At 40.8% G+C, this 19568-nt stretch overlaps 1 protein-coding gene across 1 annotated transcript in view; it reads left to right on the forward strand.

Annotated features, from left to right (window-relative positions):
• Positions 1–19568, forward strand: part of LOC138250114 (histamine H2 receptor-like) — a 413320-nt gene that overhangs the window by 342048 nt on the left and 51704 nt on the right. The gene's annotated exons all lie outside the window — the stretch shown is intronic.

A 19568-nucleotide genomic window follows, 5' to 3' on the forward strand; every position in this document is an offset into this window, starting at 1 on the left:
TTTTATGCACCTTCAGATGCGCTGAGTTTTTTCAATCTGATTTACATTAAACCGATAGTAATAATTTTTGCACATAATTACTAACTGATTTTTAGATTGTTTAATATCACAATACAAACTCTGCTTTTATTTTTCTTGCCTGCAAAAAATATGAAAGAGCAAAACACCGGGGATTTAAGCTGATTGAGAAAAGGGTGATAGCGTGACTAGTGATATACAGAATGAAATACACTTTGGACTCCCTTAAAAGAAAGGGAGTCAGGGAGAGCGTGTTGCAGGGATGGATGTCGAGATGGATGGAGAAGAGCAAGTTTGAAGGGAAGGATGGGTGGGAAATGGATGAAAGATTGGTGGCTGGGACGAATGATGGATGGATGGAGAGATGGAAGGAAGGATGAATTGATAGACATTAGATTGGAAGGAAGGATGGATGGAAAAATTATATATGAATGGTGGATGGATGCAGAGATCAGTGGATGGATGGAAAGAATGAAGGAGAGAAGGAGAAACAGAAGAATAAATTGGGAAAATAATTGAAAGAATGATGATTGGATAATGGAGAGAAAGACTGCTGTTGAGGATGGCATGTAGATTCAATGGATGGAGGGAAGGAAGTATGGAAGATAGATGGATGGCTGTAAAAAAGAACGAAAGGGTGGGTAACTGATGAATGGAAGGAGGGTCGAAAGGAAGGTGAAAAAAACAGAAACAGGATGGATTGAGAAATGGATGAATGGATGGAAAAAGACAAAGAAAGATGAATTCAAGGAAGAATAGATGGAAAGATGATAAAAGGGCCGAAAGAAGAATCAATGGATGGAAGGTAGCTTTATCCATTCATCATTTTTGCAATCCTTTCTCCATTATCCATGCTTATGCTTCTATCCTTCCATCCAGCCATCATTATTTCCATCAATCCCTGCATCCATCCACCACCCATACATAATTTTTCACCCATCCCCTCCTTCAATCTAAACTCTATCCAATCTAAACTGTGCACCATTGCTAATCAGTGCTAAAGTGCTTGGACGCTCTCCTTTAAAAATGATAAAATTGGCTTGCACCCAATTGACACTGTTAATTTACTTATAAGTTCCTAGTAAAGTGGTACTACATGTACCAAGTGCATGTAAATTGAATGCTAGTTGTGGGCCTGCAGCACTTCCTGTGCCACTCACTTAAAACGTTTCAGGCCTGCCACTGCAGCCTGTGTGTAGTTTTAAACTTTCAATTTGACCTGGCAAAATAAATCTTTTGCAAGTTCTAAACCTCCCTTTTTAATAAATATAAGTCACCCCGTGGTAGGCCCTAAATAGTCCATAGGGCAGGCTACATTGTATTTTAAAGTAAGGAACATGTTTAATGTGTCCTGGTAGTGAAACCACTCAAATAGGTTTTTAGCTACTGCTTGGTCCACCGATCCTATAGGACAACATTTTGTTACCTAATTACATTGAATAAATGCTAGCCTTTGATTGGGAACAGGTATAAATATCATATTTGTCTCAAAAGAATTGTAATTTAGAATTCTCTTCAAAGGTAATGTTGGATTTAAGTCAAAAGTCTCAAATGGCACTCTAAGAATGTTGGAATGTACTTGTCCTATCAAGGCGAAACTTCCCCATGGAAATTTAATGTTTTATGTTCAAATGACTATGGACACTCACTCACCACCTCACATTTATTCAGCACCCTGTTTTTCGCCCAAAACACCTTAATTTAGCACCAGAAACGTATCAAATTGTGAAGAGCTGTAATATCACACAAGCCAGAACATGTACAGTTTTCCCATGGATGAACAGTAACAAAGCATTGATCATCCAGCTGGTAAATATTCCAACCTATTTTGGCATTAGTTAAAAACATCACAAAATATGGTGCAAACAATGAAAAATATTATAAACAAATAATTTAAAAACATACAACAGGAGAGAAAAAAAAAGACAACCCACAGATGTCTTTATCATTACTAATCTGTTTGGATTATAATTTAGGCTACATGATGTTTCCAAGTAATAATCATCCATTGCATCCCAAAGTCCATCAGATTTAGTCCAAAATGTATGTTGATGCGTTTCGGTGGAGTGTAAAGATACTAGCCACCTTCTTCAGGACCAAGTGGTGTCTACTTGAGATTCATTATGTAATACAGAAATCCAGACAGGATGGGATATGTCTCAGTGTTATATAAATTTAAATAAGGAGGTATAACAGAGGGAACCACTGATCTCTTTGTGCTGTCTCGAGTTCAAACAGCCAAACCATTGTCTCCATTCATGAGAGATGGATCCGCAAATCTGTAGCAATTTTTAAAAAAAGAAAGGTCCAGCTCTCACCATGCTGCTGCATAACTCTTGCACCTGTTTTCTCTGTGCTCTCCCCCGTTTGTTAGTGTGTACTTTCCTTGCTTTTCCCTCATTTTCAATGGTCTCAACTTGCTTTTTCTCCCATTTTTTTGAGCGCCTTCTCATTCCTTTGTCCTTGTTCTCACTGCTTTCTCCTTGCTTTTTCACCTGTTTTTGGAGTGTCCGCTCCTTACTTTTCTGTCATTTTATTGCTTTCTTTTTGCTTTTTCACCTCACATTTTGTGGGCCTGCTCTTTGCTTTTCCCTCTTTCTAACTGCTTTCTCCTTGCTTTTTTACCCATTTTTTGTATGCCTTCTACTTGCTTTTTCTTCTTTTTCACAGTTTTCTCTTGATTTTCCTCATTTTTTTGTGCCTTCTCCTTGCTTTTTCCTTGCTCTCACTGCCTTTTCCTTGCTTTCTAATCTGTTTTTTGAGTACCTTTAAATTGTTTTTTGTGTCATTTTCACCGCTTTCACCTTGCTTTTTATCTGTTTTTTGTATTTCCACTTCTTCTGCTTTCTTAGTTTTCACTTCTTTATCCTTTCTTTTCCCCTGTATTTTGTATACCTTCTCCTTGCTTTTCCTTTATTTTCACTTCTTTCTCCTTGGTTTTCTCTCCGTTTTTTTAGTGCTTTCTCCTTGCTTTTCTCTCCTTCTTACTACTTTCACCTTGCTTTTTTACCTGTTTTTTGTGTTCCCCCTCCTTGCTTTTCCCTCATTTCCGATGCATTCTCCTTGCTTTTTCACCTGTTTTTTTGTGTGCCTACTCTTTGTTCTTCCCTCGGGTTTACTGCTTTCCCCTTGCTTTTCCCCCATATTTTGTGTGCCTCCTCTTTGCTTTTCCCTCGTTTTCACTGCTTTGTTCTTGCTTTTTTCCCTATTTCTTGAGTACTTTCTAATTGATTTTCTGTTGTTTGCACTGCTTTTTCCACTGTGTTTTGTGTGCCTTTTCCCTGCTTTTCCCTTGTTGTCAGTGCTTTCAGCTTGCTTTGCCCTTGTTTTTTGTGTGCCCTCTCCTTGCTTTTCCCTTTCCCTCATTTTCACTGCTTTCGCCTTTCTTTTCCCCCATATTTGTGCGCCCTGTCCTTCCTTTCCCCTTGTTTTCACTGCTTTCTCCTTGCTTTTTCCCCCATTTTTTGAGTGCCTTCTTCTTGCTTTTCCCTCACTTTCACTGCTTTCTCCTTGCTTTTTGCCTCGTTTATTGTGTACCTTCTCCTTGCTTTGCCCTAATTCTCATTGCCTTCTCCTTGCTTTCCCCCACGTTTTTAGTGTGCCTTCTCCCTGCTTTTCCCTCAAAAGCTGTGCGCAGCTTGGGGTTGTATGCACGCACGGGGTTGGAGGTCAACCACATAAATTCAGCTGTTATGGTTAGAATTAGTTCAAGTAACTGGATCCTGTGCCCTAAGGTAACTATAATTTGTGCCCTCGCCATGCACTGATAATTACACCACATATTACGTCAGTAATTGCATCTTTTATGACATCATTGATAATATAATTGCACCATTTGCAGTAAAATTATTGACCTGAAAACTGTGCACAGCGAGGGCACGAGTTATTGTTACCTTAGGGCATGAGTTATAGTTATTTGAAATAACTCCAACAGTTAGATTTGTATGGTTTTATGTGTGTAGATTTTGATCCTATCTATAATGTTCCTATAACCTTTGTTTTTTGTGAATATATATATATATACACACACACACCTATTTATATATATATATATATATATATATATATATATATATATATATATATATATATATATATATATATATACATATATATATATATACATCTATATATCTATGTACTTATATAAATATACATAATGCATTGTCTGTAGACTTTGGTATTTCGCTTAGAGCAAGAACAATCAGCTTGATTTAAAACAAATTTGCAGTATTACCTATTAGGGGACACAGACAATTCTGTGAGATACTGCAGGTAAGTAGATTAAGTAAATGCTAAGTTAAAAGGGTATTTCAACTTAGTTATATCTTGTAGCATAATACTACAAAAAGTAGCAAGGAAGCCCGAAGAATAAACTAGACTGCATATGTAAAGTTTCAGATTGACTACATGAAAAACCTACAAACAAATACATAACAGATATAATACCTCTTAATCTACAGAGGTTTTCTTTGCATGCTCTCTGGCTCACAAAATAAAACTGTGCCCAACAAGCTAAACAAAATGTATCTTCCTTATGCACTCCTGTGTAAGTGACCTAGCAGTGAGCTAGACCAACTAATATATGGAGTACATGATAATTGCCCATTAGGAAACAAAAGATAATCTTAATTTATAAATTATGATGCAGAGATGATGTGTATTGGGTACCGCAGTTAAGTAGGTATTTTGAAGGTATAAGGCATTTAAACTTAGTGATGTCTGTTGCCGCAGTACTTCCGTGATTTTCACTAAATTTTATGAAACTACTGTGGTAAATGGCCTTAGACTTATTTAAAAACGCATAAATAAATATAAATAACTCTCCCTACATGTTACCACTTTAATAAAGTGTTACTTGGTAAGGACCTACTACTTATCTATATCTAAGGCCTAATACTAAATACAGTCAAAGTGTAATATAAACAATATGGCTGTCTTTTCATTCTCAAAAAAACAGCCAATTATATACTGGCTTCTCATCGCTTTTTACCATGATATATTGCAAAGTTATCACGGTACACCATGGCCGAAACTATAACTAAGACCTAGCTACATTATTGGGTTGCGGTACCCTTGATTCACCCATGGTGTTGAATGAGCAATGCAATACTTAAGTCATATTTACAAAGGAACACAAGGCCACCATGCGGAGCCCTGCATGGATTGGTAAATCTGGAGAAACACAAGGTTTTGTTTGGTAAAAGAAAGACTGAGGACATGTTGGTTTTATTTAAAAAAATACATTATCCCTATGAGACTTCCTTAATATTTTTTAGCGCAGAAAATGCAGTATTAAAAACTATGTCAAAAGAAAGAATCACAGACTTTTTTTTAATTAAAAGTGTATTAACCAGCTTTATAATAATCACTGTTATTAAAGATTGCATTGTGTGAATTACTGAGACATTCCTTAGATTAAAATATTGAGGATTTTTGGAGAAAGATGATGGGTGTGCTTTATCTATATACTGATATGCTCTCCCCTTAAGAAAGCGAATACGCTCACTTTGTTATATTTTGGTGTTATGACTCTGAGACAAAGTCAGTAAGTGTGCCCGAGTATGATTGTGAGTGGTAGGGGGTTGGCTGCCTGCAGGGGTTAGGACACAGTGCCTGGCTAGAGGCCAAGATCTGTGGCTAACCCCACACCGCACATGGCCTCCGTCCTAAATTCACTTAAAAAAAATGTTAAAAAGCTCTTGTAGTTAGATGAAAATGTCAGCGACAATGTAACGTTTTAAACAAAAAAAAACGACACCAGTTTATCTGAAAGCACTCATCATTTTATAAAACATCTTCATTTTGCTTAATTCCCCTGAACTTCGATTTATTGATATTCTCCATTTCCGTTACATTAATATGTGTATTCTTCTTTCTCTTTTTAGCACATTTGCAAAGTCAGTGTTAGTTATCAGAGTGGTCTCTTGGAACTAATTTAGTGAGCAGAACTTAGAATAACAGAAAGGTGATAAGTAGTATAGATACGGAGCAGAAACCCAGCACTATGTATAAATAACTAACCATCTAGCACTAGGTAAGGTGAACTTCAATACCCTGTATGATCAGAGTTTCAGACCCAGCCACTGAGTAGAGAGATTCAAGATTGCTGGCCTGAGCCAAGCAGCTGTCAAGGAAATGCAGCGCAGTTGTTTAGAAATAGTGGAGACCAAAACGGCGTTGCCTTGTGAGTCTTCCGTTGAGGAAATTAAGGGACATTACTATACATAGATCTATTGTAGCTTATTGCTTATTGATTATTGATCAGTCATGCAAAAGAAGCAAGGGTGTTTGCAATGCTACTAATTTATGTGGACACTTTGAAAGGCATGAGGAATCCAATTAACTTTTGAGCCTCCTTGTCAAAACATTTTGCTCAGTTTTAAGCACATGAGAAAGTTAAACACTATACCTGTTGAGCCAGGAAATGTTTAACCAAATATTTGAGGTGATCAGTAGATAGTGTCCACGAGGCACCACAGCTTATGACAATCCTCCCCTACCACTATGGACTGGTATGCACAGGCAACAAAAGGTAGCTTCTCTGCCAGGGCTTTTATTTATGTAAATAAACTAAACAAATAAATATTTTCCAGAGCTTAAATTAAAAAATAAATTCTCACCTACAGTAAAAACTACGTTTTACTACGCATTTATAATTATTCAAAGTGATGTTTAGAATTAATTAAAAGTATGTTCATTCTATTTTAATAAATAGCAATGTTCCATTAATTAATTTATTCAAAAATAATTATTAACATATTGTATATTTAAATAATGATTACTTTCTTTTTAGATTTGTTCAACATTAAATTATATGCATTTACATGTTTAACTAGTTTAAGTAATTTAATGTTAATTTAACATTATTTCCTATAGAGTTTTATTTTATGTTCCTACCTCCATTATTTTCTGTGGAAGGCCATTAAGGTGTCAGTGGTTGGCCATGTGTAGAGCCACCTTTGCTCATTTTGGGCTTGTTTCGCTCCTGGGGGCCACCCCTAGTCACCAGTAGCATTTTCTCAGGCCTACTTGTCTCTAAAGTTTGCGTTTGATGGACGCTTGATTCAAGCTATCTGCACCACACCTGTACTATGCCTGGGCTCCTGATACTCTCTTCTGCTAGGAAGGGCATCATTCCCAGGCCCTCCACAGCCAGCCAGCAGAATACCCTCCAGGGCCAGGGTCACGACATGGGGTCCAGGACCAAACACACACAGAGAAAGGAAGCATTGTTTCATCATGATAGGGGCCATGAGTCAGCTGCAGAAACCAGGAGGGCTGAAATCATTGAAGACAGCCAATGGAACACCCCTGCTGTTGTTCTACAAACAATTTGAGCTTGGCACACTTCTGAGCATTATGTTGCCACTGCATTTCTTTGGGTCTATTTTTCACTTTTGCCCTCCAAGGCAAAGAGTGATTGTGTACTAGCATTCAGAATCATGATGCTCCCTCTTTCGTCTAATGTAAATAGATGTGTGAGCTATTTAATCCATTTAACGCCAGGAACCCTTTCAAAATATGTATGTTTTTCATTTTATCAGAAAAGGAATGCGATTTCCGTGTATATAATATGATTCAATTCAGAAAACCCCATTCCAAGAAAATTAAGTTCCTTATCCTCAGCATTAAGGCCCTCATTTTGAGTTTGGCAGACAGAAAACCGCCATTCTGGTTTTCCGCCAGCTGGCCCTATCATGAGTTTCCCACTGGCCCAGTGGGAAACAGGCCACAACATTGATGCTGACTTGTAATCAAGCCAGCAGCAATGTTGCGGTGCATCGGGTGCAACAGCACCCATCGCGCTTTTCAGTTCCTGTAATTCAGGCAGTGAAATGCACGACAGGGCTGTCCATGGGGGGCCCAGCACACCGGGGTCCCCATGGGGCCCCCAGCTTACTGTCTCCGCCAGCCTTTGCATGGCGGTGGAACAGTCATGCAAAAGCCGGTGAGAGAGGACTCGTAATCCCCAGGGCGGTGGTGCTTGCAGCACTGCCCTGGTGGATTAAGACCCTCAGCACTGCCAGGCTGTCGACCAGCGGCAACCTGATGGTGCTGGCGGTTGGACCCTGGAGACTCCACCAAGGTCATAATGTGGAGGCCAGACCACTGCTTTGGCGTCGGTCTGACCACCACTGTGAGTCTGGCAGCCCCAGGACAACCAGACTTGTAATAAAGGCCTAAGTTTGCTGATTTAAAGTACTGTGCACAGCATTTTTGGACTGCAGAAATCTGTACATATTTTTCTCTCTTACTGGAGACTGTCAAAGAAATGTAAGTAGTCTAGACAGGAGACAGGCACCTAGTTCAAGTGATATGTTCCATTTTCTGACATAAATGTTCTCAGTGCCCAATTTGAGCTGGTGTCCACTGGCACTCATTTCTGGGAAACTGCACTTATTTTTCCTCATAGTATATTTCCCAAGAGCAAGAAAAGGAAAAAACACAGAGAAAAGAAGGCGAAAGAAAAAGACTGAAAAAATGTCACAAAGGGAGAAAGTAGTGAGGTTAAAGGGGCAGGTAATGTCTGCTAGTAGATTAAAGAGCCATGAGGTGGATTCTGGACTATGCAGCCTTGGTCTTCAGAGCGCCAGTGCCAGTTGCTTCTGAGCAGAGCTTCGGACACCAGCACTTAGGGCCTGATTGCGATCTTGGTGGACGGATTTACTCCGTCACAAACGTAACGGATATCGCGTCCACCAAATTACGATTCCTTTATATCCTCTTGAACTTGTCACATTTGTGGCAGAGTATTCCATCCATCAAGATTGTAATCAGGGTCTTAGTCTTCTACAAGTAAAACTTTTTGCACAACAAGCGTGAAATTAGGGGCACAAACTGTGTTGTAAATGAAGATTGCTCATAAGTAGGGGTGTATGAAAATTTCAACTGTGCCCACATAGGCAGCCTTAGTAAAGAATCTTCAGGTATGCTTCAGCAAGCAAAAGTTATCCAAGAGAAACAAACTTCACCTGGGCGTAGTTAAAACTCACTCAACCAGTCTGCAGACCAGATTTCCTGTGGAAAGGATATTATGTGGCAGAAAACACTTATGGGAATCATGGCAACAATTCCTCATAATAAAGTTAAAAGATGTTTGAAGGGGAAAGCAAAGGGGGGAAGTGGGAGTTGTAGAATTTCAGGTAAGGATGGAGAGATCAGTAGCGCATGAGGGATAAGAATAGTAAACTTCTGTTTGTTCCAGGATGGAGCTATGAACATAGGATGGGTGACCGGCACTGCGCTGCAGACATTAACCTGCTGCCTGTTGTGGCCCTTTGCAGCAGTAGAAGTGATGCAATGAGCTGCAGAAACAATGTATTTTTAAAACCGTGGAGCATTGGTAGCTTGGGCAGGGAGTGTGGGGTAGGGGGAGTAAATGCCTCCTAGTGGCAAGAACACAAGGCCAAACGGAGGACCAATAGTTAAAAAAAAAAGAATAAATAAATGCTGGGAGGAGGAGGGGAAGCAACATTAGAAAGGTAGGAAAAATGTGAGGAGAGAGAGCAAGGAAATCCATGCATTCCCAGGGAGTACAGAACATTAAAGAAAACATAGCTCCCTGAATTTAAGCAACATCAGAAGTGGAAGGATAGAAGTCAACCAATCAGAACAATGAGAGACCAAAATGCTCGAAAAACAGGGTGAAAGCCATTGAATTAGGAGTGTGTAAGTGAGATAGACAACAAAAGCCTACAGTCATGAGCAAGGGGCTATCCAAAGTGCACTCTATATATACTGGAAACAGTACGTTTGGCCAGCACACAGCTAAAGCTTTTTGCAGCTGAGGCTTGAAAATGTGCAAAGTTTTGAGTCAAAGAACTTTGCAGAAGCCTACTGGACTCACGTATGACAATGAACTAGTTCTGATATCTACAGAGACAATGTAATTTTGAGGCTATTTCCTGAAGCCTCTCTACTGCAGGTGAAACATAGAATGCTCTTGAAACTTAAATAAGAAAAATGGAGAACAGTGGGGAAGCTGAAGTCAAGAAAAGTGGTAAAGTTGACTACTAAGTGCACTACGTGTGCCCTCTAGAAATGTAAGACATTAAGTTTTAATATGAAGTCTTTTACATTTATGCTATATTAAATTGTTACTGTTTGAACACAAGAGACCTGATGGCACACTCTTAAATAGTCCAGAACTAATGCTTTTTTGCATGGCTAACAATGGAAGTGACACATTGCTGATACAATAAGATAGAAAGAAAATCTGCTTCATCTCTAAATGTAGAGAAGGGTGAACCATCAAATTAATAGGAAAAGGTGAGCCAGAGCAGAGTCAACAGTCTGGATAGGCTGTATGAGTCCATCCACCAGGCAAGCAGTGAAAATATTGCCAAGTAAATCATAAAACAACAACATGTAAAAAACACAAAAACGTTACTTCAAAATTCAAAAAAAGTGTATTTCTTTATCACATATAAATGTTTCACTTTATTACGTCTGGTAATGTCTCTGCATTGAAATGCATTTATAAAAAGTGATATATTTTAGGTTGAAGTCTACCAGACAGCACAGCTGTCTGGTTGCAAAAAGACTTATTGTGGTCATTCTGAAAAGTTCCCTGGGAATGCAGTCTGCTCGTTGCTTTCCATTGTCGTTGATGTGTATAACTCACATTTTCTTGCTTTTTATTTGCTGACTTTATTTGTTTTAGGCTGTCTAGCTTGAGTTAGTCCATCCCACGGTGCACAGCCTGTTTACTGTATTCTTCCAAGAGTGCTTGCTTTCTGTAAAAAGGCATCAACATTTTTTCTTATCTTGTCACATTTGCTGTGCATTCAAAGACAGAGGTCAAATGTCAGGCTCTGTCTTCAAAGGGAGCTTGGTCTTTACTTGCTTTCTCCGACTTCAAAGTGAGAGAATTTATGTGACAATATTGTTCAGCACAGGAAAGGATTTTTCTAGCACGCAACAAAATGTAAATGTCTGTAAATGAACTGTAAAAATATTTCAAAATATTTCAAAATTAGTAAAGCACAAGTCAAACACTTTTTTTGTAAATCTGAAGTATGGTGGAAACAACTATTGTAATATGTTCAGAGCAAATCAATAAACTATGGATGCCATTTTTACACATTATCTTTTGAGTGCTGTATAGGTTTATTTGTCAAACTTTGTGTGCAAATGTAATGATCATTTCAATTGAAAGTGTGTTGTCTGTAATGGCAGATTGCTACCACACTATGCATACTCCACTGTACGCCACTCTAATCCAGTCTACTCTACTCCACTCTCTGACACTTCACTCCACGACATTCCAGTCTACCATACTCAATGCCACCTCACACTAGACCACAACACCCCACTCCATGACTCTCCATGCCACTTTACACTATGCTACACCACTCCACTCTATGACATTTTACTTCAATCAACGTTTCTATACTCTAATCCACTCTATGACAGTTTACTTCACTCTACACTATACAACTCTACAACACTTCACTCCACGCCCCTCCAATCTACATCACTCCACTTTGATACTCTACTCCACTCTATGACACTTAACTCTACACCATTCCACTCTAGGCCACTCCACACCACTTTACTCCGCTCTACTCCACTCTACTCTACTCCAGTCTACGACCCTCCTCTTATGACACTCCACTCTACCGCACTCCACTCTATAACACCCCACTCCATGACACTGCATTCCACTCCATTCTACAACACTCTAGTCTATGACACTCCACTCTATAGCACTCCACGATACTTCAATCTAGTCTGCAACACTCCACTCTATAACATTCCACAATACTTCACTGTAGGCCACTCTACCCCTCTCTATGCCACTGCACTTCACTTACTCCACTCAACTGTGCTCAATGCCACACCACTCTATGACGCTTTACTCCATTGTATGACCCTCCACCCCACTCTATGACACTCCTCTCTACAACTTCACTCTACAACACTCCACTCCATGATACGCTACAGTCCTCCACTCTACGACATCGACTCTATAACACCCCACTCTATAACACTCTACTGTGTGACACCCTACTCCACTCTACGCCACTCAACTCTACGAAATTCCCTCTATGCCACTCCATGCCATTTCACTCTATTCTACTCCACTCTACAACACCCTATTCCACTCTATGCCACTCCACTGTACAACACTCCATTTCACTTTATGCCACACCAATGTACGACACTCTTCAAAATTCTACTCCACTATTCCACCTTCCAGCACTTCACTATATGCCACTCAATGCCATTCCACTCTATGCACCTCCACTCTACTCCCCTTGCTGGACTTGCCCTTCCCCTTTCTGCAGGGTCATCCCCAATATTTGCCTTCACTCATCCTTTTTTTGGCTGAATTCGTTTTTGTGGGCCTTAGGACTCTGTGCATGTTACCACTGCTAACTAGTGCTAAAGTGTTTATGCTCTCTCCTTAAAACATGTTGAATTGACCTCAACTACATGTTGAATTACACCCAACTGCATATTTTATTTACCTGTAAGTCCCTAGTAAAGAGGCATTACCTGTGCCCAGATCCTGTAAAACAATGTTGCAGAACGGATTGTGCCACCCACTTAAGGAGCACTTTAAACATGTCTCAGGCACGCCACTGCAGCATTTTGTGTGCAGTTTTAATCTGTCATTTCGACCTGACAACGTAAACCTTCTGGCAGGGCCAAACTTTCCTTTTTAATACATATATGTCACCCCTAGGGTACGCCCTCGACAGCCAAAAGGGCGGGTGCAATGTATTTAAAACATAGGATATATATATTTTCAAGTTTTACATGTTTTAGTTGTGAAAAACTCTTAAATTTATTTATCACTACTGCAAGGCATACCTTCCCCAAAGGATAACATTGGAGTTAACCTATTACATTTGATAAGTGTAATTTCCAAATGGGAATAAGCACTCAATTCATGTTTGGTGACTCCGAAATCACAATTTAAAATCTTAACTTATGATGAAGTTGGATATTAAACTGCAATTCAGAAAATGCCACTTTTAGAAAGTGGACTTTTTTCTCTTAGCCATTTGGTGCCTGCAGCATGCGTCTGAGTAACATGACTGGGTGTGGGTGACAGATGGGCTTTGTGTATTCCTCCTAGACGGCCACACACAGTTGGGAGCTTAGGTGTGACTAGAATGGGCCATCATTGGTAGGATGGGAGGGACGAGCTGGGCCTAGCCCTACTTACACTTCAATAGGTTGTGTCCTGTCCCTACACAAAGGGCTGCATACCCCCTGTGGTTAGCCTGGAGCCAGGGCTAGGAAGGCAGGACATCCATGCACTTCAAAGGCATACCACTAGAAGCTTCTCCCCCATTCAAAGGCAGAGCTGTGTATAAATACTGGACCTCAGACACCAGTTCTTCAATAGACTTCTGGACCTGGATACTCTGCCAGGAAGAAGGACCGATGTGCTGTTGAAAGGACTGCCACTCTGCCGGACTGCTGCTCTGAAGAACTGCTGGTCTGTTGTGTTGACTTGCTGCCTCCTGCCCTCTTGCCTCGGTGAGAAGGACTGGATCTGCATTTCCTGAACCCAGAACCCACAGTGACTTCAAAGGCCAGTTGTCTGGCCTCCCGATCTACAGCCTCAAGGACATAGCAGGCTTCCAACAACCTTGCACTTGCACCTGGACTCTGTCATCTGTGAGTATACTGTGCCAAGTGGTGCCACCCCAGTCCTGGACCCTGGGAAGTGGACTTATGTTGCTCTGCTAGCCTCTGTGGATACAGTAGAACTGACACATCTCCTCTGCTGTGCAGTGCAATGCCTAGCAGAACTGACACACGTGTGTATTGGACCCGTCGCAAAGACCTGCATCACTGCTGCTTCCCGAAACACCTTTGTAACTATTGCTGAGTGCCGCATCCTGGGCACAGGCCCTTGCATCCCTCATCAACGGCAGCCATGACGACAATGTCGGACTCCCCAATGCAGCCTTACAGCTCCTCTGAACCGAAGCATGACTCTGACTGTGCTCCATATTCTCAACACCGGACTACACATCGTAAGTCCCATCAACTGGATCCTCAGCGATGACGTAGGCCTTCAAATCGCAACCTCACTGCATCTTGGATGCATCATTCGACTGTGAAACACATCTTCAAGTTGGATCCTCACAATGCTCCGCAAACTAGGATTTAAGGTACTGTGTTCAGCAGCCCTAACTGGGTCTCTGCAGCTGGCCCATGCTCCATCACGGTCAGCCTGAACATTTGACTTTGAGCCAGTCTGGCACAACCAGATATCCATAGTTGGCATTTTGTGCTTTTGTTTCTGGTATTATTTTTACTAAATCTTTAAAATTGCATATCTCCAGTTTCACTGAATGGGTTTTTGTCATTCTGGTCTATGTATTAAAGGAAGTTCTAATTTCCAAATCTGGTGTAGGATCTTTTTTGTGTAGTGCTTTTCACTTTATTATTTTTTGAAGTGTTGCACAAATACTGTACACATTGCCTCGAAGTTAAATCTGATTGCTCTGTGCCAGGCTCCCAGAGGGTTGAGCACAGTTTAATGTGGGGTTGGCCTGTGCCTCACCCTGAGAAGGACTGTGGTTGCTGAATGACTAGGGTTCACACCCCAGGCAATCAAGAACCCAATTTCTTACATCCCTCCACTCTATGCACCTCCACTCCAACCCCTTCACTCTAGACCACCCCACTCTACACCACATCTCTTCACTCTACAGCACATTACTCCACTTTTTGCTATGCCACGTCACCCTACACCACTCCACTCTATGACACTCCACTCTACGGCACTCTACTGCACTCTATGTCACTCCATGACACTCCGTGCCATTTCAAGCCACTCCATGACACTATACACAACTCTTTTTATGTCACTTTACTCCATTCTGTGTCTCTCAGCTCTACTGTGCTCTACCACACACTACTCCACTGTACTCCACTTTATCACTCTATGAAACTTAACTGTACACCACTCAATGCCACTCCACTCTTTGACACTCCACTCTACGGCACTCTACTGAACTCCATGTCACTCCATGACACTCTAGTGTGTGCCATTTCATGCCACTTCATGACATTATACACAACTCTTTTTACGTCACTTTACTCCATTCTGCACCTTTCAGCTCTACTGTGCTCCACCACACACTACTCCACTGTACTCTACTTTCCCACTCTATGCCACTTAACTGTACACCATTCGATGCCACTCTGCTCTTTGACACTCTACCCCACAACACTCCACACTCCTAACTTTTAGCCATGCTGAGCAGCAGCCATGCTGGTGTACAACATGTCTAAACCACATTGGCAAAACCAATAGCTCTTGTATAGGCGAGACCTATTGGCTTTGCCAAAGCTTATTACATATTTCTGCCCCATCATGATATAATTGGGTGGACTTACTTCATAGGACTGAATAATTAAGAGAAATGGGATTTCCTGTAACCGTCAGCTTATAGAGAAAAATATGACGAGGGTGTCTGTTATATGGCATTTACGAACTGTTTCTGAAAATTTAAATAGCGCTCATCCAGCCTCTTCTGACATTATTTGGTCAACATGTTCGTTATTCATGTTTGTTTTTTTTCCGTAATCCAGGGCCTTTGGGTTGCACATCTAAATACGTATTCGTGTTTTCCCAGTTGAAAGAGAATGTTAGTAGCAGATCAGTCAAGCGTAACAATCTCAGAATGCAAACAACACACTATAAAACAGGGCAAAATAACACCAGTTGGGGTCCTGGGCACCGAAGAACAACGCAGCACGCGCCTGGGGGTGCTCGTGCCTCCTGCTCGTCTTCCACGCGCTAATTAACTGGATGGATTGAAGTAAACGTCGCTCCATCTGCCGCACCTCAGGCAGCTGCAAGGCAGGCGCAGCCGTCAGTCAGAAAATTGTTTCTGCGCGATAGCGACACCAGAGCTGGCTCCATTTCCAGGTCAAATTGGCTTCTTTCAGTGCAGTGTGAGATTCACAGCTGGCCCATTAACACAAAGAAAGGGAAGCAGAAGTATTATTTTGTGAATGATAGGGCAGAGAGGCCAGGTAATCGGTGGTCGACCCAGAAAACACTCTATAAGAAAGACAAGGCCGCAGGGCTGTGGATTTTGAATCGATAACACACAAACATTCTATGTGGAAATAAGCACTGGTAAAGCCAATATGTCTGGTTTTTGGTTAGGAGAGTAGAGAACTGTTCCGGAACGAAAACTCCCACCATTACGCAGCACCTGGTGTTACAACAATGCCATAGGAGTAAGGACAATTTTCTGATTTTACTGTATTAAAGTATTTTAGCGTGCCCTTAAACAAGACTGTACATAGAAGCAGTCCACAAAAGAAGTTATGGCTGTAGGTGGTGAACATAAAGGGTGTGCACACCAAAATATTGTATAGTAGATACTTTGACAGAGAGACATTTTTTTTGCATCTTTAACAAAGCCTATGCGCCTGCACATCTACTTTGCTAGCGCAAAAATGTATAAATTCAACATTTTATTATGACAGCAAAGTAAAACGAACATACAAGGGCATTCATTGCAAAATCATTGAAAAAGTGGTTTATGTTGAACTCCAAAATGATATCAGTAATAAGCAGCTCCTGTATGACTACCAGTCTGATGTGAGATGACGCCCATTCTGGGCCTGAAGAAATATGATCACCATCACCTCTAACTCGATGGAACTCCTTTGGCTCTCCTTTCCCGTCCACACCATCTTCAAATCCAGCTGAATCATTTATAAGGCCATCATGAATAGCACCCCCGCTTAACTTGCAGACATGCTTACAATCTTTGGTGGTTCTTGAGGCTTCCTTAGTCAGGACTCCATCAGAATGCTGACTAATAGGTGTAAAAAAACAGAAGCCAACAGGTCTTTTCCATCTATGCACCCAGGATCTAAAACATCATTCCCTTATCATCTGAACTGCCCTAACGCTGCTTCAGTTTAGTAAAGAGTTGAAGACTCGCCTTTTTAAAGAAGACTACATCACAATTCATTAGCTGGCCACAACTCAGCTTTCTCTCCTACTACTCATTGGCCTTATGCGTGTCTTTGGCCATGTGCAGTGGAATACTCCCTTTTGGCTAGGTTTATACTATAGAAATACCCTATGTGTACATACACTTTGTCAAAATCTTTGTGTCTTTATAACATGCTAAAACATCCAAGCAGCACCTAAAAAAGCTGCAAGCCAGGAATTATAGTTTGTTGTATCTGAAGTGTAAATACATCAATGAGCACAGACTGCTTCCTGTCTAACAATAGGACCACCTGAGCCCCATCACCAAAACCTAATTGAAGCACAAATGGGGCAATACAATCATCCGCAAAATCTCATAGCCTTGTTGGACAGCCCATCCAAGCAATGGCAAACTAGACGAAAACGCATGAAAACCAATGGCTGATGAGTCTCACCTGAAGCCCACTCTCCCTTTGTACATCTTTCTGTGCTCTTTTGAGAGACATTGTTCCAAAAAAGAAAATAGTAAGATGTATAACAAGAGAGTGGGCTTCAGGTAAGACCCGTTAGCCACTGGTTTTCATACATTTTTGTATGGCTTACCATTGCTTGGATGGGCTGTCCTAAGAAGAACACAACAGTGTGTGGGCGACATAGCATTCTCATTGCAAAAGAACAGTGCATTTAAAACCAGTCCATACTAGGAATCAAATCCAATGCTTTCTTAGTATTACCACAGAAGGTATTTTTGTAAATATCTAAAACTTTCATTAGACTGAATTTCTCACTCACAGTGCTTCAAACTGCCCTTACACTGGCAGCAAACAGACATAAATGTACAATATATAAAGAAAAATAATCTTGAACAATGTTTTCTAGGGCCAAAGATCCATATGGAGGGTAATGCATCTATGGCCATTCCAGTCATCTTATTGGATGGGTGTGTAAATAGGCAGCTATGCATGGTTTCACATCTAAGGACATTCGAGTCAATATGGCAGAGCATCTTGCTTAAAGACATTGTAAGACATTCCAGTTTACATTGTGTATAGGAAAACAGCAGAGCATTGCACCTAATGACATTGTGCAAGGCACCTCACCTAAAGACATTCCAATTGGCGCACTCAGTAGGGTGTGTGAATTGGTAGGCATGGAAAGCCTCACACTTAGACATTCAAAGACATTCCAGTTGACATGATAAAGAGGATGGTGGAAGACATGCAATGCATCCCCCAAAGACATTGCGAGACATTACAATTGACATGGTGAATAGGGTGCCTGAATTGAAGATATGCAATGCATTCCTTCTATAAATATTTCAATTGAGATAGTGAATAGGGTTGGTATTTTGGAAGGCATGCAAGGCATTGCATTGTGGAACATCCAAATCAATATGGTACAGAGGCATCACACGAAATAAGATTGCAACCGACAAGGTAAACAGGGTGCAGAAATGAAAAACATACAAGCTCTCACACCTAAGGAGAGTTCAATTTACATGGTGAATAAGGTGCAGGAATGTGAAGATATGCAAAGTATTGCATCAAAAGACATTGCAGTCGATATGGTGAATAGGGTTCAGAATAGGAAAACATTACCATTTATTTATTCCATTAATGATGAGGATAATAACAGAAAGAACAACAACAATAATAATGATGATAATAATAATAATAATAATAATAATAATAATAATTATAATAAAAGTGGATGTGAGGAAATAGAAGAATACAGGTTGCTTTCAGTGCCATGCCCAATGAAATGTATATGCCAAAATATGCCCAATATTCACTTGTGCAGAGGCTTCTGCAAACATCTCACTAAGGCAAAATAGATTTAGAATGTATTAGTCTACAATGCACTATGCAGCAGCACACATGTATATGGCGACGTGAACCATGAAGGAGGGAGCTGGGCCATGACATTAAGCATGTGTAATCTTTACAAATGGCTTTGATAATATGGACTGAGAAGACACTACCTTGGGTAGCTCCTCGTAACATGTTTATCCTTATTAGCATGTTCTAACAAGCAATCTGAGTTGCTCTTAATTAATGGCCATTGACTGCACAATATCCAGGCTTGATTCCCAGCCTTAAGTGAGACTTACCCATGAAGTTTCAGGAGAAAGCTATCCCTACTTAGGGTCTCATTTACAATAAACTGGTGCATCCATCACAATGTGCCAGTTTGCTTGCACAGCCCTGCACCCCCCTAACCATATCATGGTAGCGCTGTATTTACAATACAGCTCACTATGGTGTGCATTATAACAGCTGCGTCAGAATTTCTGATGCAGTTGTGGTGCTTTGCTGGACAAGCATCAAAATGTTCTACAAAATGTTGGCGCTAGTCCGGCAAAGCTCAGGGAGGCCCATTTAAAACAGCCTAGCATCACTTTAATGCCTACCCTTGAGCAGTTGTTAAAAAATGACGCTAGAATGACGCAGTGAAATCTTGCAGATGTCACTGCCCCATTCCTGTGGGCCTCCTAGTGGGGCAACACCCCCGTGCATACATTATACCTAGAACAGGTATAATGTGGCGAAAGGGTTTACAAACTGGCGCAGTTTGTAAATATGGCACTGGGTGGGGGGCTGTAATGCGCCACCTTAGA

This window comes from Pleurodeles waltl, chromosome 1_2 (assembly GCF_031143425.1).
Source record: "Pleurodeles waltl isolate 20211129_DDA chromosome 1_2, aPleWal1.hap1.20221129, whole genome shotgun sequence".
Lineage (NCBI taxonomy): Eukaryota > Metazoa > Chordata > Amphibia > Caudata > Salamandridae > Pleurodeles > Pleurodeles waltl.